This window comes from Sciurus carolinensis, chromosome 5 (genome assembly GCF_902686445.1).
Source record: "Sciurus carolinensis chromosome 5, mSciCar1.2, whole genome shotgun sequence".
In the NCBI taxonomy this organism is placed as follows: domain Eukaryota; kingdom Metazoa; phylum Chordata; class Mammalia; order Rodentia; family Sciuridae; genus Sciurus; species Sciurus carolinensis.
In genome coordinates, this window is record NC_062217.1 from 54,579,424 (window position 1) to 54,601,730 (window position 22,307).

The window sequence follows — 22,307 nt, forward strand, 5'->3', positions numbered from 1 at the left end:
GCAGATGAGAAATTGAAGAACCTCAAAAAAATTTCTTCTAATCTTAAAATCATTCAATTACAGCTTTCAGATTCTAGTAACAGGTGACCTCTGCTTTAGAAAGTAGAAAAACTAAAAATGAGCAGTTTTACAAAAGCCAAGTTGCCTAATTTGGTGACACCAAATTAGTATTCAAAGTCCTGCTCCAAGCCCACCTCCTGGCAAGTTGCAGAATCTTTTAACAGACTGGGGGCGGGGTGGAAGTTTGATAAAATATAATTAGGGATTATATTGAATTCTTCTTATATCTTAATAGCTTGTTATCCTGATAACACACTTCTCCTTGCTCAGGCTGGTTTATCTTTGAACTTCTAGAACATCTACAGAGTAGGGTATTTTCGAGTCTCAGGAATAAAGCTAGATTTTTGTTGTAATGGGGTTTATCCTACAACTAGATCAAATAGCTCACAGTATTTGAAAATGCATAGATATTAGTTTACAAAGCTAATTGTTCATTCAAAATTACTTGAATTTCACAAGCTCTATTCTACACAAAAAACCCAAACTCATATTTCAAGATTCATAAAATGTCAACAATTAAAAGGGCAGAACATCTTAAGTATCAAAAATAGAAGTATATTTTAAAAACATGATCAATGAGTCTGTGAAATGTTCATCATTGCTATATACATTGTGCTGTGTTTTTACATATACAGGATATAGACCTGTACCACTCATTATGATGGACTGTAGTTATACACAGTTACTGGATTAAATTGATATTAAAAATTCAGTGTGAAGCTAGGTAGTGGCTATACCACTGGTTAAAGCATACATACAACACTTCTTATTTCAGAGAGTTCGATTACAACCAGTAAAGAAATCTGACACCTAAAAGCCTCAGTCTAGAAGGACAGCAAGTCACAGTGCTAATTGTTAAAGAAGTGGAACTGAATACTAAAAGAGAACTCTACATTAACCCTAAAAGTGCAAATTGGAGCTTTAAAAGCAGCCAAGCTGCTACAGTCTAGCAGCCTAAAAGAAGGGCATGACTTTCAGAGGTCGAAGGGAGTATTACTTCAGTTTCTCTTAGTACTTAAATAAAATATCTACCGTATAAATATTGCTAGACACATGAGGGTGCATGAGAGTGTAAACCACGGTTAAAAAAGGTAGAACTAGAGAGGGCCTAGATGTTGAGATTACCAGATAGGGAATGTAAAATAAGAAAATAAAAAGACAAAGACATAATTTAAGAAGTGGATTGGACAGCATGTGAGATACGGGGAATTCATTTCAGCAGTAAAGTCACAGAAACTACTTTTTTAGGAATCCATTAGAAATGAATACTCTAACAGGAGCAAAGATTTCCTTGAATGTTCTACATAGTAACCTGGACATAGCTGAGGAAAGAATCCGTGAACCTAAACACATATCAGTAGAAAATACTCAAACTTAAACACAAAGAAGGGAAGCAGGGAATAAAGGATCAATCAAGATCTGAGATACAATATAGACTGTTATCACACAAGTGTAACTGGGGTGAAGAAGCAGAAAGAGTGAGAATGATGTGCTAAAAAATATCTCAGGAAATACACAGAGAGACACTGACTAAAAATATATACATACAGATCCAAGCAGCTCGGGAAAATGCAAAAAGAACACAAAAAATAAAACCAAACACTTAAGCGTTCCACAAACTGCTGGCGAATTAAAAATAAAGGGCAAACCATAGCAGTTTAGCCAAAGAAAGACAAATTATAGAGGAGAAAAAATGATTCAATATGACAGCTTATTTCTCAGCACAAACAATGACAACAGTGCTGAAAAACAAAGGAAAAGCATCTTTAAAATCTTTAAAAAGAAAAGTACTGCCATTTTGGGATTCTGTACCAAGCAAAAATACCTTTCAAAATAATGACATTTTCAGACAGACCAAAGCGAAGACAATCTATCTCTAGCACACCTACCTGTGAAGCCAGAATTAAGGACAGGTAGTTAGTGTAGAAATAGGAAATCGGGTCAATTTGAGGAAATGAAGCCATGAAGCCATCTGCCTTTGGAAGTTGGAGACTGCCCCTGGAAGAATGGAATGTCAAAGATCTCCGGAGCCCATTGATTACCAAATTTACCTGCCTTTATCAAGGACTGCAAACAAGGAGCTGCTAATTAATGCCCCCTGGGCCCTTATCTGCCTGAATCACCTTGGCCCTCCCCCTGCCCATGGCTTCTCACTTAATGCAAAACCAGGCCTAGTCACGAAGGCAGGAAGGAGAGATAAGGGGGGAGAGAACTGGAGAACAAAAGAGACTTTAACCTATAAAAGATGCAGGGTGTGCTCACTTCTTGGGACTTTAGAACTTCAGCCATGGCCCCCTTCTCCCTGCCGGGAGAAGTCTGTATTATTCCCTTTAAATAAACCTGCTTAATATGCTTGCCTTGGCATGCTTCTCTAGTGCTTAATCTTCAACATTAGAAGAAGCAGAACTCGTCACCGGTAAACGGCGGTATCACCTGTACTATAAAAAGTGTTAAAGTCGTTTTTTAGGCTAAAGGGAAATGATAGTAAATGGTATCCCAGACAGATGAAAAGAAATAAAGAGCAATGGAGAATTAACTAGATGTTTGTGATAAAAGGATAAAGAAGTTGCATAAGACTCATCTGTTCATCAATCAGGTAAATTAGCACATAGACAATAACTGTATGAAAATGTAGCAGGGGGTATGCAGAAAGTATTAAAATAACAAAGAAAAGCGGCATCCAACTCAACAACATAAACATCCTCTACTCTGAAATAACCCAGAAAACAAAACTGTCTCTACGTGAATATATGCACAGAAGTTACTGTCCCTACTACTCTGTAAACTCGTTCTTGGTTTTTAAAACTTTTAAAACTGTATATCTGTACAGTTTTAAAACTTTACATATGTAAACTCATTCTTGATCTTTAAAAACTGGGAAATGAGAATGGGACTGGTTCTGCTATCTTCTGAGCTGCTACGCTAGTGCAGTCATTTCTGGGCAGCTAATATCTGTTCACAAGTGGAGAAACTATCCCAACTCTTCACACAAAGCAAAACTTGAGTAATATGCCAAACTTAAAATGAAGTGAAAGCATGCAAATCAGCATTAATGCAACAGTAATATTATAAATGTAAACATGTCAATAAGTGGGAATAGTCAGCTTAAGCACTTAAGCTACTGTGTAAATGTATAACATAATGGTTCCATCAGGGATAGATTGTGTAAAACTTCACTTTCCAACAACAACAAAAAAATTGCTTTTTAAATAAAAAAAATCTCTAAAAATCAAGAAAATAACAGTGGCTAATAAGTACTGAATGAACCCTTTCTGTATGTCAGGTACCATCTAAGAGTTTGAAATGAAGCACCAGGTTGAATATGTTTGTTTAACACTTAGAAAACACTGCATTTCTAAATAAAGAATAAGCTCAAAAGCTCTTCCTACATACAAATTTCATAGTATTTAGCTTCTAAAATAGCACAAAGGAAAAAAAATCTGTTTGTTTTTAGCATAAAACCACATTTATGCAAATTAATAAAAATTTGAAAAATAACAATAAAATAAAATTAGACCATCTCTCCTATTTGCTTAGCACCCAAACCCTGAGGAAAAGTTGGATTTCACCCAAGTGGAAAAGCTAATTTGAATCTCACCAGCATATATCTGGCCAAAGGCAAACTAGGAAAAATTAGCATATCCTTTTTCCAGTTTATAAATTGACAAAGGCCCAGATAGGAATATAAGATATGAGGTGTGAGATAGGAATGTGATATCAGCTTTCACATTCTCAATGTAATAATTTTTATTTTCCCTGATTAGAAGGGTGAAAGACAAAATAAGGCAAGAGCCATCAGAGGAAAAGAAATACAATCCTTCTTCCCATACTAGAACAGTAAACTGAGACTGTCGAATACTTCAGGCTTATAGTAAAAGCACACCCAGGTTGTAATACTGTTGAGCACTCCAGGTAGACTCCACAAAATCTGGACATTAAAAAAGTAGGGCAAAGTGGCCTCACTATCAAATCACTTTAAATGTGTTGAACTAATTTTCATTTTTTAAAGAAATGTTGTGTTGATTATGCTCACAAATGGAGGGAAAAAAATCATTCCTGATTTGTCTTTCACTGAATTACACATACAATTGCTTAAAGCTAGGCATAAGACACATGAGCAAACTTTAAAAATAATTTTGCTCATAAAAATATGATGGACATCCCCACAATACTGAGTGCAAGACGGCTGTTATTCTGTATTTGGCAATTGGCTAGGGGTAGTTTATGTGTGTTTTATAATTTGTGTACTCTTTATTGTCATATAAAAATTTCACAGTTTTGTATGGAATTCTCTTAAAATCAAGACAGAAACTCAATCCAGGCAAATAAAATACACAAATGATTCACACTGAAGAACTGTTTAAAAACACACAGAAAACAGGGAATTCCACTATAATGTTCTTTGAGGTGGTATACCACAATTAAGACAGCTTAGACTGTGTCTGGGGTGTACTAAGCTTTATAAATTAATATCACTTATCTTCAGGGGAAGTTAAATGAGCACCCTACTGAGTATTATTTCATACTGATTAATCACACTGATAATCAGTAATGACAGCTTAAATAAAATTAATTAAACAAAAAAAAATCAGGCTCTATAAAACTATCTGGATTTTTACTGTAGTATATTGTACTAGCAAAAAAACTAGTTCAGGGTTTTTGCTTTTACAACATTGTAAATACCAAAAGCACAATCAGGGTGAGGTTGTTTCAAAAAGGAAAGATAATTATCAGTCATAGTACCATTTCACTAGTTTGAAAAATTACATATGATCATAAATGTATTTCCTTAGAATCCAGAAGTAGAAATATCCATGCAATCCATGAGAATTTATTAGGCAAACAGAAGATCCTTCTAGATATAAAATCAACTTTACCAAATATACCTAAAACATGTCACTTAAAAGTATCAATTTTCATGCAATTTTCTTCATTATATTTTAAAGGAGTCGACAAGCTGACAATTAAAAAAGCCTAATTTTTAAATTAGCTTTCTCATTAACCTGGTAACTTCCCGATGAAAAACATGCTCCAGAGTGTACTTCCGAATCCTGCCTGGCCACGGTTTGCTGTGTTAACCACCATTACCATACTACCTAAGCCTTGCATCATATGTATCACAGAGAGGTGTTAACAAGAAAAAAAACCACTCCTTGCCTTTCAATTGCAGGTTAAAAAGTCTGAAATGTCTCCCCTGATCACTCTATCTAAAGCAACACAGGTACCTACCCTCATTCTCTATCATAGTTATTTCAAATGACTTAAGAGAACCATAATTATTTCATATACTATATAAATGTTGACTCTCTTTCCCATTAAAATGTTAAGTGCCATGCTAGACAAACCATCATTTGTAGCCAGTTGCTAAGTTGGCTTCCAATGATCCACTGACCTGTGTAACCAAGAGGATATTACAGAAATCATGGAGCATGGCTTACAAGCAAGATCATAAAGATCATACAATATTTGTCTTTTTCCTTCTTGGATTACTCACTCTGGGGTGCAACTTGTCGGATGATGAGAACACCTAAGAATACCTAAGGGGAGGCTCACAAGACAAAGACTGAAACCTACCAAAAGCTAGAAGCCCCTTGTCAACAATCATGTGAATCATCTTGTAAGAGGGACTTAAAGACAATGCCTTTGATAAAAACAGTAACTCTCTTCTTAGGCTTGCAGATGCCCCATGGGTTGAACCCGTCTTCTTTACTACCTTAAACTTTGTGATTTGCTCAGTTTTACCTGTAGGCATGTTAACCCATTTTTTGTCCTATAGTCCTACACTTAAATATAGTATATAATATGCAATTATATAAGAACTGTATTATAATAGTAAGAATGTACTTATATGTTACAGTATAATACTAATATATTATTACATGTTATCTATTGATATGTTAATAATATAATTAACATAATTATATATTATATATTGGTATTTTACATTAATATAATACTAATATATATGCTCTAGATTATGATTTCCAACCTATTTGAATGTACCAATTTTGTTGAAATATTTGCAGAACTGAAAACTTGGGACAGCAGGTTAGTTATTTAAGAAATTTTCATTTAACAATACAAGGCTTATTAGCCCTAAATTTACCTAAACTATCTTGTCCCATTGAAGACTGAGGCAAGATTTACAACATTCTGTTTCAGACCCTGAAGCGGTGCCTAGTAGTCTTCGATCATTGCCCTGCACCTTCCAGGAATAGCGAGAGGTTGGCACATCACTCCATGATACGACTGCCCTAAGCAGGAGCAACCCTCTTGTGAAACTGAACCTCCCCCTTCAGGGACCATGAGTCTGACGGATAAACATTCTGAGCAACAAGTGAAAATCATCCCCTTAAGTGATACAAGACTTCTCTGGAGCTACCTGGCAAAACTGGAAGTGAATGACCACCAGAACACAGTTTGATCAAGCCTGCTTACTTAAAAAGATCCTTCACACACTGCTCCCCACCTCCCAAATCATGTCAGCAATCAGAAGACAAAGTCGAGATGCTGGATCTCTCTTTACCTTCCCAGTTTGGTAATATGGACTAAAATTTTCATTCCTGCTTTTCACCATTACCTTTTCTGTTTGGATTTTGGAGCAAGTGGCCAGATCTGTTTGTTGGGACCCCCACAATCAGGTCTCTGGCCTATGACTCCAGGCCAAGAAGTCCCAATAAAGGTTTTTAGTTGACCGTTAACTACATCCACATTACAACCTCGTGAGAAACCCCAAGCCAGAACCACCCAGCAAAGCAACTACCAAATTCCTGATCCACAGAAGCTACATGAGAAAATAAATGTTTGCTATTTAAAGTCATTAAGTTTTGAGAAAATTTGCTTCACACCAACAGATAATATAGTCACTATTATATATTCAGCCTACATAATAGTACTTACCAGACATCAAGCAGTCAGCCAATTGATAATTGAAGGTATGAATGAATTAGTACCAAATAATAAAAATACATAAAATATAGTGCCTTATTTGCAGATGGCACCACTTGGGGGGAAAGTACATGATAAAGTATTAAAATGAAGATAAAATGCTTTCAGTGCCCTCAAGAAAATCATGAACCAAATAAATTAGCAAAAGAAAGGAATGAATGATTAATTCTGGACAGGAGAAAGTATCTCCAGAGAGGCTTTGAAAACAGGCATATCAGAGGAGCCCTAATGTAAGGCTGATAGAAGAACTATATGAGATGGTACGTGTTCACCACCAAGCACCACGCCTGCCTATTCCAATCTTCACTAAATGCTAGTGGTATCATTGCTACAAAGACAGACCACAGTAGGAAGGAAAGTGGCCACTGTGTGAGGTATGATAACCTAAATATCCCCAGTCTTATTGTACAATAACAATTCCTATCCCACCAACTACAGCATACTCCAATATTCTTCAACTTTACGAAAAGCATTTCTCCACTTATTTTATATTTTAGAGAAATTTATGAGTAGTTCCTCAGTCAGAAGCTTCTTCAAAAAGAAAATTTACTGCCCCCTCCAAAAATTACTTAATTTACAATATTTTGTTCACATTTAGATTTTAGATGGTATTCCTACATTACTAAAAGAAAACATTCTTAACTATGCTCTTACATTTTTTGCAATGTCTTAAAAATAAGTTATAACATGTAACATGTATTCTACAGACATCTGTCACATGGTAGAGCTGCCTATGGGGATTCCTACAGAGGGAAGAACTGGGGGCTCTCTCCAATAATCACCAACCACCAGGGCTTCAGAGGACTGCAGCCTGAGCCACACCTTGATCATTACCCTATTAAAAAAAAAAAACTCAAAAGGTCACCATCTTGCTGTTTCTATGTTTCTGACCCAAGGAACTAAGAGTCATCATTTTAAATCATTAAGTTTCAAGCATATCTGTCACACAGCAATAGATGATTAATATGGAGCTCCACACAGAGTTAAGACTTTTAAGTATCTAAAATAAAAATGTATACAATTATATAAAAAACTAAAAAAGAATTATCAAAATATTAAAATAAAGATTAATATAGTAATAGATGTTCTTAATTGCTGCACTAAACAAAGGGTAAATAAAAGTTTAGTGTCAACATGTTGAATATGAACTATTTTTGAAATATCTTTAATAACTAATGTGCTTTGAAAACATTTGATTTCTGCTGATGATAGCCACAGGTAAATACTATTATGGCGGAGTTCCTGCTGTGCTTCGTGTGCTGACAGACCTCCTGGCTCCGGTGGGTTTCCATTGCCGCCGACACTTGTCATTCTGCTCGGCTCCGTATTCTCCTCAGGCGGGCCCTGAGGGGATACATCGGACCTTGTTGCTAGACAGGGAGCAACAACTGGTGCCCCGTGTGAGGTTAACAAAGTCGCCGACAGGTCAATCAGACTGCAGAAGCATTGGGCAACCGCAGTGAAATATCACAACATGGCGGGGGCCAAGATGGCGGACTAGAGGGCGGCTGCATTTCACGTTGCTCCAGGACGCAAGATTCAAAAGAGGAGATAGTGAGTGACTAGGGACCAACTCAAAGCCGCCGGGTGAGTCTCTCCCGTTGTGGAGGCGTCCCAGATGGGGCGGTAGCCCCGGAACGCAGGGAACTTTGTGAAGTAGAGTTGCTCGACGAGACGCCCCCCCCCCCCCCCCCCCCCCCCCCGCTGGAGCGGTAAACACGGACAACTGGGATCATCGTAGAGGAGGCGGCTCAGCACAGCGCTTGGACTCGGACAACCACTGCGGCTCGGGCGGCTGCCTGAGGAGGAGCTGCGTGGTGAGCTGTTTGAACTCAGAGCGAGCGCTCCTGAACACCAGGGGGTTGCCCGGAGGAAGAGGAGGAGCGCGGCGGGACACTTGGTCTAGGAGTGACTGCATCAGAGCCACAGGCAGTTGCCAGAGGAGGAGCTGCGTGGCGAGCTGTTTGAACTCAGAACAACTGCTCCAGAACACTGGTGGCCTGCCTGGAGGAGGAGAACGGTGGGACGCTTGATCTAGGAGTGACTGCATCAGAGCCACAGGTGGCTGCCAGAGGAGGAGGCGAGTGGTGAGTTGATTGGACTAAAAGCGACCGCTCCTGAACACCGGTGGCCTGCCTGGAGGAGGAGCGTGGTGAGTCACTTGGTCTCGGAGCCACCGCACCTGAACACCCGGGGGGCTACCCCAAGGAGGAGGAGGAGGAACAGGGCGAGTCACTTGGACTTGGAGTGAATGCCTAGGGCTACGGGCGGTTGGGTGGAGGAGGAGACGCGAAGTGAAATGCTTGGGCTCCTAGTGACTGCGTCGGAAACCGGGCGGCTGTCCGGAGGAGGAGGTGTGTGGCGGGTCTCTGGGTCTCGGAGCTATTGTACGGGGCTCCAGGTGGTGGCTCAGAGGAGGGGCTGCATAGCCAGGCGATTGGTGCAGAGCAGGGTCCCAGGAGCTAGGTGGTTTCTTGCTGGAAGAGCCGCACAGAGACACACCTAGGGGCGGAGCGAAGTTTCCAGGGCTGCGGGCAGATTCTCTGGGAGGGGCAGCCTAAGGAGACTCGCCTGCGAAGGGTGAGGCTCCCAGGCCCAGGACATAGATCCGGGCCCCTGGGATCGTTGCAGAGGAAGACAGCCCAGCCCAGGCGGTAGTTGTAGATTGAGGGGAACCTCTAGGAGGGGAACTGACCAGCGAGACGTCCCCACCGAGTGACTCTTCCCTACCGGGGGAGGTTTTCCCACAGCGACGGTAAAACCAGAGAAAAAGGCACAAACAGGCTTTGCCTCAGCCCACAGTCTAGTTCCCCATTGGATGACCATTGGTCAACAAGTGGAGGCACCTCTGCCCACTAGCAGGGAATATACACCACCTGAGGGTCACCACACCTAGAGAGGCAGCTTCTTCGTGGAGCTCTGCATTATCAACCTCCTCCAAGGCTTCAGGCTACTGAAGGATAAGAGGGGATATACTAGCAATCTTCAGGGACATTATAAGTTGATAGAGGAAATCTGCAATATCTTAATGACCCACTGATCCCTGAACAATATGAGAAAACAAGGGAAGAAAATGCCCCAAACAAATCTAGATGTTACATCAATAAAATCCAATGACAGCATGGCAGAAGAAATGACAGAAAGGGAGTTCAGAATGTACATAATTAAAATGATTAGGGAAGCAAACGATGAGATGAAAGAGCAAATGCAGGCATTGAATGATGAGATGAAAGAGCAAATGCAGGCATTGAACGATCGCACCAATCGACAGTTAACAGAGCAAATTCAGGAAGCAAAAGATCATTTCAATAGAGTTAGAGATATTGAAAAAAAACCAAACAGAAATCCTTGAAATGAAGGAAACAATAAACCAAATTAAGAACTCCATAGAAAGCATAACCAATAGGATAGAACAGCTGGAAGACAGAACTTCAGATATTGAAGACAAAATATTTAACCTCGAAAACAAAGTTGAACAAACACAGAAGATGGTGAGAAATCATGAACAGAATCTACAAGAACTATGGGATATCATGAAAAGGCCAAATTTGAGAATTATTGGGATTGAGGAAGGCTTAGAGAAACAAACCAAAGGAATGAACAATCTATTTGATGAAATAATATCAGAAAATTTCCCAAATCTGAAGAATGAAATGGAAAATCAAGTCCAAGAGGCTTATAGGACTCCAAATACACAAAATTACAACAGACCCACACCAAGGCACATTATAATGAAAATACCTAACATACAAAATAAAGACAGAATTTTAAAGGCTGTGAGAGAAAAGAACCAAATTACATTCAGGGGGAAACCAATACGGATATCAGCAGATTTTTCAATCCAGACCCTAAAAGCTAGAAGGGCCTGGAATAACATTTTTCAAGCTCTGAAAGAAAATGGATGCCAACCAAGAATCTTCTACCCAGCAAAACTTACCTTCAAATTTGACGATGAAATAAAATCATTCCATGATAAACAAAAGCTAAAGGAATTTACAAAAAGAAAGCCAGCATTACAGAACATTCTCAGCAAAATATTTCATGAGGAAGAGATAAAAAACAAAGAAGCAAATCAGCAAAGGGAGGAATTATCCTAAAGGAACTGTCAAATAAAGGAGGAACCAAGATGTGCCAAAAATTTTAAATATGAACCAAATGACCGGGAATACAAATCATATCTCAATAATAACCCTGAATGTTAATGGCCTGAATTCATCAATCAAAAGACATAGACTGGCAGATTGGATTAAAAAGAAAGATCCAACAATATGTTGCCTGCAAGAGACTCACCTCATAGAAAGAGATACCCATAGACCAAAGGTGAAAGGATGGGGAAAAACATACCATGCACATGGACTCAGCAAAAAAGTTGGAGTATCCATCCTCATTTCAGATAATGTAGACTTCAAGCCAATGTTAGTCAGAAGGGATAAAGAAGGACATTTCATACTTCTTAAGGGAAGCATAAATCAGCAAGATATAACAATCATAAACATCTATGCCCCAAACAGTGGCTCATCCATGTATGTTAAACAAATCCTTCTCAATTTTAGAAACCAAATAGACCATAACACAATAATACTAGGTGATTTTAACACGCCTCTTTCACCACTGGACAGATCTTCCAAACAAAAATTGAACAAAGAAACCATAGATCTCAATAACACAATCAATAATTTAGACTTAACAGACATTTATAGAATATACCATCCAACCAAGAGCAAATACACTTTCTTCTCAGCAGCACATGGATCCTTCTCTAAAATAGACCATATATTATACCACAAAGCTAATGTCAGCAAATACAAGAAGATAGAGACACTACCTTGTATTCTATCAGATCATAATGGATTGAAGTTACAAATTAATGAAAGAGTAAAAAACAGAAACTACTCCAACACCTGGAGATTAAACAATATGCTACTATATGATGAATGGATAACAGAAGATATTAGGAAGGAAATTAAAAAATTCTTGGAGGTAAACAAGAACAAAGAAACATCATATCAAAATCTCTGGGACACTATGAAAACAGTACTTACAGGAAGATTTATTTCATGGAGCGCATTTAATAGAAGAAGTAAAACTCAAAAAATAAATGACCTAACACTACAGCTCAAAGTCCTAGAAAAAGAAGAACAGACCAACACCAAAAGTAGTAGAAGACAGGAAATAGTTAAACTGAGAGCTGAAATCAACGAAATTGAAACGAAAGAAACAATACAAAAAATTGACAAAATAAATATTTGGTTCTTCGAAAAAATAAACAAAATTGATAAACCTTTAGCCATACTAACAAAGAGAAGACGAGAGAAAACCCAAATCACTAAAATTCGGAATGAACAAGGAAATATCACAACAGACACAACTGAAATACAAAACATAATTAGAAGCTATTTTGAAAATCTATACTCCAACAAAATAGAAAATTTCGAAGACATCAACAGGTTCCTAGAGACATATGAATTGCCTAAATTGAATGAGGAGGATATACACAATTTAAATAGACCAATTTCAAGTAATGAAATAGAAGAGGTCATCAAAAGCCTTCCAAGAAAGAAAAGTCCAGGACCAGATGGGTTCTCAGTCGAGTTCTACAAAACTTTTAAAAAAGAGCTCATTCCAATACTACTCAAAGTATTCCAGAAAATAGAAGAGGAGGGAACTCTCCCAAACTCATTCTATGAAGCCAATATTACCCTGATTCCTAAACTAGACACAGACACATCAAGGAAAGAAAATTTCAGACCAATATCCTTAATGAACATAGACGCAAAAATTCTAAACAAAATTTTAGCAAATCGCATACAAAAACATATTAAAAAGATAGTGCACCATGATCAAGTGGGTTTCATCCCAGGGATGCAAGGTTGGTTCAACATCAGGAAATCAATAAATGTAATTCACCATATCAACAGACTTAAAGTCAAGAATCACATGATTATTTCGATAGATGCAGAAAAAGCATTTGATAAAATACAGCACCCCTTCATGCTCAAAACACTAGAAAAAATAGGGATAGTGGGAACATTCCTTAACATTGTAAAGGCCATCTACGCTAAACCCATGGCTAATATCATTCTAAATGGTGAAAAACTGAAAGCATTCCCTCTAAAAACTGGAACAAGGCAGGGATACCCTCTTTCACCACTTCTATTCAATATCGTCCTTGAAACTCTAGCCAGAGCAATTAGACAGACCAAAGAAATTAAAGGGATACGAATAGGAAAAGAAGAACTCAAACTATCCCTATTTGCTGATGATATGATTGTATACTTAGAGGAACCAGGAAATTCCACCAGAAAACTTTTAGATCTCATAAGTGAATTCAGTAAAGTAGCGGGATATAAGATCAATGCACATAAATCTAAGGCATTTTTATACATAAGCGATGAATCTTTAGAAAGAGAAATTAGGAAAACTACCCCATTCACAATAGCTTCGAAAAAAATAAAGTATTTGGGAATCAATCTCACAAAAGAGGTGAAAGACCTCTACAATGAGAACTACAGAACACTAAAGAAAGAAATTAAAGAAAACCTTAGAAGATGGAAAGATCTCCCATGTTCTTGGATAGGAAGAATTAATATTGTCAAAATGGCCATACTACCAAAAGTGCTATACAGATTCAATGCAATTCCAATTAAAATCCCAATGATGTACCTTACAGAAATAGAGCAAGCAATTATGAAATTCATCTGGAAGAATAAAAAACCCAGAATAGCTAAAGCAATCCTTGGCAGAAAGAGTGAAGCAGGGGGTATCGCAATACCAGAACTTCAACTCTACTACAAAGCAATAGTAACAAAAATGGCATGGGATTGGTACCAAAATAGAAAGGTGGATCAATGGTACAGAATAGAGGACACGGACACAAACCCAAATAAATACAATTTTCTCATACTAGACAAAGGGGCCAAAAATATGCAATGGAGAAAAGATAGCCTCTTCAACAAATGGTGCTGCGAGAATTGGAAATCCATATGCAACAGAATGAAACTAAACCCATATCTCTCACCATGCATGAAACTAAACTCAAAATGGATTAAGGATCTCGGAATCAGACCAGAGACCTTGCATCTTATAGAAGAAAAAGTAGGTCCAGAGCTTCAACATGTCGGCTTAGGACCAGACTTCCTCAACAGGACTCCCATAGCACAAGAAATAAAAGCAAGAATTAATAACTGGGATAGATTCAAACTAAAATGCTTTCTCTCAGCAAAGGAAACTATCAGCAATGCAAAGAAAGAGCCTACAGAGTGGGAGAAAATCTTTGCCAATCATACTTCAGATAGAGCGCTAATCTCCAGAATCTATAAAGAACTCAAAAAACTCTACACCAAGAATGTAAATAATCCAATCGACAAATGGGCTAAAGAAATGAATAGACACTTCACAGAAGATATACAAGCAATCAACAAACATATGGAAAAATGTTCAACATCTCTAGTAATAAGAGAAATGCAAATCAAAACCACCCTAAGATTCCATCTCACCCCAATTAGAATGGCGATTATCAAGAATACAAGCAACAACAGGTGTTGGCGAGGATGTGGGGAGAAAGGTGCACTCATACATTGCTGGTGGGGCTGCAAATTAGTGCAGCCACTCTGGAAAGCAGTGTGGAGATTCCTTAGAAAACTTGGAATGGAACCACCATTTGACCCAGCTATCCCACTCCTTGGCCTATCCCCAAAGGACTTAAAATCAGCATATTACAGAGATACAGCCACATCAATTGTTCATAGCTGCTCAGTTCACAATAGCCAGATTGTGGAACCAACCTAGATGTCCTTCAATTGATGAATGGATAAAGAAAATGTGGTATATATATACAATGGAATATTACTCAGTCATAAAGAATGATAAAATTATGGCATTTGCAGGCAAATGGATGAAACTGGAGAATATCATGCTAAGTGAGATAAGCCAATCTCAAAAAACCAAAGGAAGAATGATATCTCTAATAAGTGGATGATGACACATAATGGGGGGTGGGAAGGGTTAGTGTTGGGGTTGGAGTTGGGTTTAGGGAGGGGGGTAGGAATGGAGGAAGGAAGGACTGTATAGATGGAGGGGAGGGGTGGGAGGGGTGGGGGGGAAGGGAAAAAATGGCAGAATGAATCAAACAACATTACCCTATGTAAATTTAGGATTACACAAATGGTATGCCTTTACGCCATGTACAGACAGAGAAACAACATGTATCCCATTTGTTTACAATAAAAAAAAAAAAAATACTATTATGGCTTGTTCTTTTGTTTTAGTACACTGATGGTTGTTTTCTCTCTATTTTCAAAATTGAGAAAAATACTGAATTTCACTTAAAGATTAATGAAAATATTTTTTTTCTGACACCATGTGTTCTACCACAGATCCCTTCTGATCCACAGGCCCCAGGTTAGGAACCCTGGTAGATGGATATAGACTGATCATACAAGTAGTGGTGGACAAGAAGAAAGTAGATCAAGTTCTAAGGCCCTCAGTGAATCAGTGAGAGATAACAGAAGACTTACACTTGAGACCAATAAGAATGCAACAAGCTCCCAGTGGCTTGGGAGGCTGAGGCAGGAGAATCACCAAGTTCAAAGCCAGCCTCAGCAACTTAGCAAAGCCCTAAGGAACTTGTTGAGAACCTTTCTCAAAATAAAAAAATAAAGAAACAGGCTGAGGGTGTGGCTCAGTGGTTAAGCACTGCTGGATTCAATCCCCGGTAACAAAAAAAGAATGCAACAAGCTACATACTTATATAGTTTACGCTTCATAAAGAGCTGCAAGCTTTTGAAGGAAGAAGCCACCAGGAAAACAAAGCCATCAAAGAACATCCCAGTTTCAATTAGAGCAAGAAGGAAAGAGAACATCAGAATAACAGACTCTGAGTTCCAAAGGGCAAAGTAAGAGGGTCTAGGAAAACTGGAGGAGCTGAGGTAATATCAGCTTAAGAGAATGTTCAGACCTAAAGGGGAGATACAAAAAGGGGTGCTTTCTGAATCTATGAATTGATTAAGACTTCTTGTATTGACTTATGCTAGCTGAAAGGTGATCTGAATTATGACAACTAATGAAAACTAGTAAAACATTAGGCAAACCCTATGGATTATAGGTTAATTCATCTTCTCTCCATTCCTGCAGGAATTACCCTAATATAGGCCACTTGAATGACTGCTACAGCCTCCTAAGCAGCTTCCAAGTCTTCACTCCCCTTTTACCCCCACCACTGCAAGCAATTCTCTAATCCACCATTGTTTTGATCTTATTGAAAATGCAAATCCAATCATGCCCTCACTCCTACTTAACAGTTTTCAATGGCTTTCCATTGTGCATAAGATGACATTCAAATCTTACCAAGATTTCAAGGTCTACCTTGATCTGATCCTGACTTCCGCATCAGACAATCTCTTCACCACTATCCCACCACCTTCTACTATATAATCTAAATGAAATGAACAACCTCATCTCTCCTTCCAATCTTCCAGGCCTTAAACACTAGTCATTGCTTCCTGCCTTGCTAAATTATTCTCAACAATATTTTAAATAATAGTACATTAGAGAGAATGCCAGGTTTGCTTAAACTTTTAGATATTCAATAAGAGTCCAGGCTCTTCCCAACAATTGTAATTCACAGAACAGTCCCCCCATGCTGAAAACAAGTATCAACTTCTGTAATTGAATGCCATAATGTATGGGAGTCATATAGTTTGGATCTTGAATGTCTCCCAAAGGCCCATGATTTGAATGAAGGCTTTGTCACCAACCTGTGACACTACTGGGAGATGATAGAACCTTTAGTTTGTAGGGCCTAGTAGAAGGAAGTGACACCAATGGGATCATGCCCCTGAAGAAGACGGTGGAATCCCAGTCTCTCTCACTCCCCTTCCTCCCACCACCACCATGAGGTAAACAGGCCTCCTCTGTCACATGCTCTTGTCATGATGTACTGCACCACCAAAGGCCCAAAGAAACAGCACCATGCTACAATGGAGTAAAAACTTTGAAACTGTGATTCAAACTAAACCATTCCTTCTTTAAGTTGATTACCTCTTGTATTTTGTCATAGAAACAGAAAGTTGGCTAACATAGGCAGTAAGGAAAGTACCAAAAGGAAGGAACACAAAAACCACTAAAAAAGAAAAGTCCAAATTCTATCTAGCCACCACTACTCAAAGCACTATTCTAACTATGTATGTTCAAATAAAAATAATAAGTATAAATTAGTCCTCTAAACAAATATTACTATTTTTAAAAGGCACAACTCAATATGACCCATACATGAAAATCGTCTGAAGACATCATCAAAGCGCTTTCTATCAACCAACATGCTTCTACTAGCAATTCATTCCACTGACATCTCAGAAGTAAATTTATTACAGGGTAAAAGAAATTACAACTCCTGCCAGCCTGGACTGCAACTTGTCCTTCACACACAGCATAAAAGTCATCTTCTCTACATTCGTCCCAAGATCAGGTTGACTTTGCTATTTCCACTGAATCCTATACACTGTTGTGACCCCCATCACACCACACTAGCACTGCTGGCTATATACACATCTGTTTCTCTATATTCCCAGGAGGCAGACACATTCTTACAAACCTTTGTATTTCTATAACAGTATCAGGCACTCAATAAATGTTCCATGAATAAGTGGAAAAAGAATGAAATAAACAAGCCTGTACACACTACATCTTAGTTTATTCCACTCTGAGAGTTCTTGATCTCATTCTCACATTTCTACTGATGTGAGGAGGCACTCTCTAAACTATTCCATAAATATTTAAAGATTCTGAGATTGTACTTAAATGCTACTACTGAAAATCTCAGTACAGGAAGTCCTAATTAACTCATATTAATGGGCTTTGAAAGGCCCACCTGACTTGGTAAATTCTTTAACTCTTATAGAACTTGTTTTGATATATTTTATTACATATATAGAGTTGCCCCAGTTCACGCTGGTATTTCTACTTTAAACAGAAAAGTTTATTTTAAATGTATAGTTTTACAAAAAGAACATAAAAAATATTATCACTTTTGGATTTATCACTTCTTTTTAACTTATCAAGGAAAGTATAAAAGTTAATAGAAATACAAAAGGAAAGAAAGCCTACTAGGCCAGTACAATAACTTTTTTAAGTTGAGCTCTGATTTTGGTAAAACCAATAATTTATGTTCCGATGCCTCACTCAAAAGTTAGGCACAAATTCAGAAAATTAAAATCATTTTTTCTCCTTCCATTGACATGATGTCTATTTCAGCATATAGCCCACAAGACCTATCATATCTCAGTAGGTCAGGAAGAGTCCACGGGTAGACAAAGCCCATCCTTTTAAAAGGCCATGCACCTGGGGAACTATCTTTGAGTGAACCAGACCCACAGATAACACTCGGAATTTGCATGAGTTGTTAAAAGGTCCACAGAGAACAATCAGCAGTCAGGACAGAAGGGGAAAATTTCTTAAAGCACTCACTAGAACCCAATCCCAGACCAAGCAAGTGATTCCAAGACTCCACACTTCCAAGGGGAGCCTTATAAGAGCAGGGCACAGCTATTGCTAGATTTATGAAGAAAAATCCCTGCAGTTTTTCCAGTGTTCTTTACACCATTTTGTTTACTTAAAATATTCAAAACAGGTCATTTCTCATCACAGAAAATTTAGATATAGTATGTCTTCACAATTATAAACATTTTCTCAGGACTAAGGTTAATGGCTATGATACTTTTTTCCCTGTCATTTTACAAGTGAGAAGTCTCATACAGATGGCTTGAAAAGAAAAGCAGAAAATAATGATACACACGTCTAGATCTGACACTTGGTTCTCAGTGGAGATACTACTTAAGTGGTAGCATAATACTCTTGATAAAGATGTTCTCTGGAGCCAGCCTGCCAGTTTTCCTGGCTACCCAAGTCTTTGAAAAGTTTCTTAAGTTCTCAGTTTCCCTATCTTTAAAAATGGGAATACTAGTACTTACTCAGAGGCTCAAGTGAAGATTAATCATACTCATAGAGCTAACATTAGGGATACTATTTAGCACGTAGCTAACAATTACAACGTACTTATACCTTTTAATCACAGTTGTAATTCCTCAGTTTTTTTTTTTTTTTTTTTTTTTGCTTTTTTCTTTTAAATGTATTTCAGGTATAAGAAAGTCAAGCCTGCCTCTGCACCAGCAGCTCACTGACCACACACGTTCCAAGAGAGAGGCTCCAAGCCCTAGCCGAAGCCTGTGACTGCCCAGCCTCTTCTACCCTCACCCCCAGTTATGTTTTTACAATCTGTAAGTAATCTTTCCATTCCCAAGAAGCTTCCTGCATATTAACTGAAGGATGTACATCAAGTTAGAGAGGGAAGGTCCTACCATGGAGGTCTCACATACCACATTAAAGACCACAGTGCCAGTCTACGGATAAAAGATGCAAATAAGCAGTTTCAAATAGGGAAAAACATAACCAGATACACAATTTAGATAGGTCACTCTGATTGCTGTGCGGGAAGCAAACTCTTTAGGGAGCAACATGTGGCTATTAAAGAGTCCAGAGGAGAAAAATGATGACACTAGCACTCAAATAGAAGGAATTTAGAGGAGACAGGGTCAAGAAATAATGACAAAGAAACCACATAAGGGTAAAGCTACCTTCTAAGAAAAAAAAAGGAATAAAAAGTTTAGGAAGAAAGTGTTTAGCTTGGGCATGTACAGTTTCTAGTAAAAATGGGACATCCATGTGACAGAAACCATTAGGCCAATGATGAATATGTCTCATTGGAGGCAAAGGTCATAGACAGTGGCATAAGTGGCAGTTGCAATCTTCAGAGGTCATCATCCAAGTAAAGCATCATATACGGAGAAGAGTCATAGCTTTAGAAGAAAAAAGGAATAACAATAATGTAAGAAAGGCAAAGGAAACACACACACAAGACACCAAAAAAATTTGTTCTTCAAAAAAGCAGCAAATGTATCAAGTAGAGTAGATAAATCTAGTGAATTTCCAAGGACTAAAAACAAGTGATTACTACTAGGGGCAAAAAAGGCCATTCATGATACTAAACAAGTCACAACAATCCTTAATGCATATAGTCAGCACCCCCACATCTACAGAGTTAAGCAACCTTGGATGGAAAATGTAGTTAGGCCTACAATAGTTCCATCTGTATGACTGTGTCTGTATTGAACATGCCATGTACAAATATTTTAGTCTTGTCATTATTCCCTAGATAATATAGTTGTAATACAAAGCCAATACCCCATCTCCCAACCACTTGTCAATCTGTGCTCCACCCGCCTCATACGTTACAGTAATTTCCGGCCTACCTTACAGCCATTTCTTGCTTCCCACGTTACGGCCTAACATGCTAGCTAGCTATTGGTTCACCAGTCAGCTTGCAAGTATTCTCCTCCGCTATTGGTTCCTTCCAGCCCGAGAGATTCCAATAAGCATTCACGCCATCTTTCTCTTTTCCTTTCTTTTCGCCCCAGAGCGGATGCACTAGTCGTCCACATAATAAAGTCTCTTGCGTGAGGTCTTGTGTCCGCCTGGATTTTTCTGGGAGCTATTATCGAGCTGCAACTGAGATGGGCATGCACAGCGGCAGTTCCGCAGGAGGGGCTGGAACCACCGCGAGTCTCCAGCTGAGCTGCATTTTTCCTTACAATAGTATATAACAGTTGTTTACAGAGCACTTGCATTGCATCAAGTATTATATGTAACTAGAAGTGATTTAAAAAATATAGAATATGTGAAAATCATATGCAAATACTATATCCTTTTATATAAAGAACTTGAGCATCCATGGATTTTGGTATTTGTAAAGGTCCTAGAACCAATACCCCATGGAGACCAAGGGACAACTATATACTCTTTACTGCAAAGCTGCAAAATACATGAAGCAAAAACTGATAGAACTGAAAGGAGACATAAATAAAATGCAAAATTACAGTTGGAGACTTCAATACTTCTCCCTCAATAATAATCAGAACAAGAGACAAATCAATAAGCATATAGAAAATGTGAACACTATCAACCATCATGACCTCTTTACTACCTATAGATTAATTCTAACAAAAGCAAAAACACACAGAACATTCACCAAGATAGGCCACATTCTGGGACATGTAGCAAGACTTACATTGGGAAGGACTGAAATCACACAAACTACAGTCTGACCACAGAATTACAAATCAGGTACAGAAAAACAGCAGGAAAATCCCAAATATTTGAGAATTAAACAATATGTACCAAAACATGTCCATAGATCAGAGAAGAAATCAATAGATAATTATAAAATACTTTCAAGTGAACAAAAATGGAGACATCCCATATTTGTGGGACAAAGCTAAAGCAGGTCTCAGATAAAATTTACACTACAAATTTCCATTAGCGAAGGTCTCAGATCAATGTTTTAAGCTTCTATCTTTAAAAACCATGAAAAACCAGAAGGAATGAAATAATGAAGATGAAATAAATAAATGGAAACAAATGAACTATTTTGAAAATTAGCTGGGTCTCTGAAAGATGAATAAAATTGACGACCTCTAGTCAGATGAAACAAGGAAAAATTAAAAGCCACAAAGTATACCAACTTTGGAAAAGAGGGCATCGATACAGATCCTACATTAAAAGGATAAGGAAATATTACAAACACCTTTATCTCCATAAATTCAACAACATAGAAGAGATGAAGAAGAAATTCCTTAAAAAAAAAAAATCCACAGCAGTTTCATTCATAAGAGCCAAAAACTGTAAAGAACCCAATCAGTTGTAATTTTGCCAAACAGTGAGAAAGACCGATAATATACTGTGCGATCCCATTTATATGAAATTCTAGAAACTAAACTACAGTTCAGAAAACAGATTTTCAAGAGCCACAAGGGAGGACAATTGACTACAAAGGGGCACAGAAGGAACTGCCAGGGGGAAGGAGGGGGGATGATAATGAAATGCTTCCTATCATGACTGTAGCATGTACATAATTGCATACATCTGTCAAAATTCAGATTGTATTCTCAAAACTGGTATGTTACATTGTATGTAAACCATGCCTCAATAAAAAAGTGCATGTTACCAATCCTACTGTTAATATTTTAAATGTATGGTTTACTGAGCATTTACTTGTCCCTTAACTCCCATAAACAGGGATACCAAACTCAAAAGTCAACTTATACAAGCCAGTAGGAGGCAGAGCTGTCCCTCTAACCTAACTTTCCTACATGCAATAAGGAACAGACACTAATGGAAAGAACTCATGACTTTCTAGTTCCTGGGCAGGCCAACGTTTGCTTTTCTAGCTATACTTGTTATTTGTGGGT

General features: G+C 38.1%; 1 protein-coding gene across 6 annotated transcripts in view; it reads right to left on the reverse strand.

Moving 5' to 3' along the window:
- The window catches only part of Diaph3 (diaphanous related formin 3), a 545,588-nt gene that overhangs the window by 434,316 nt on the left and 88,965 nt on the right, over nt 1–22,307 (reverse strand). The gene's annotated exons all lie outside the window — the stretch shown is intronic.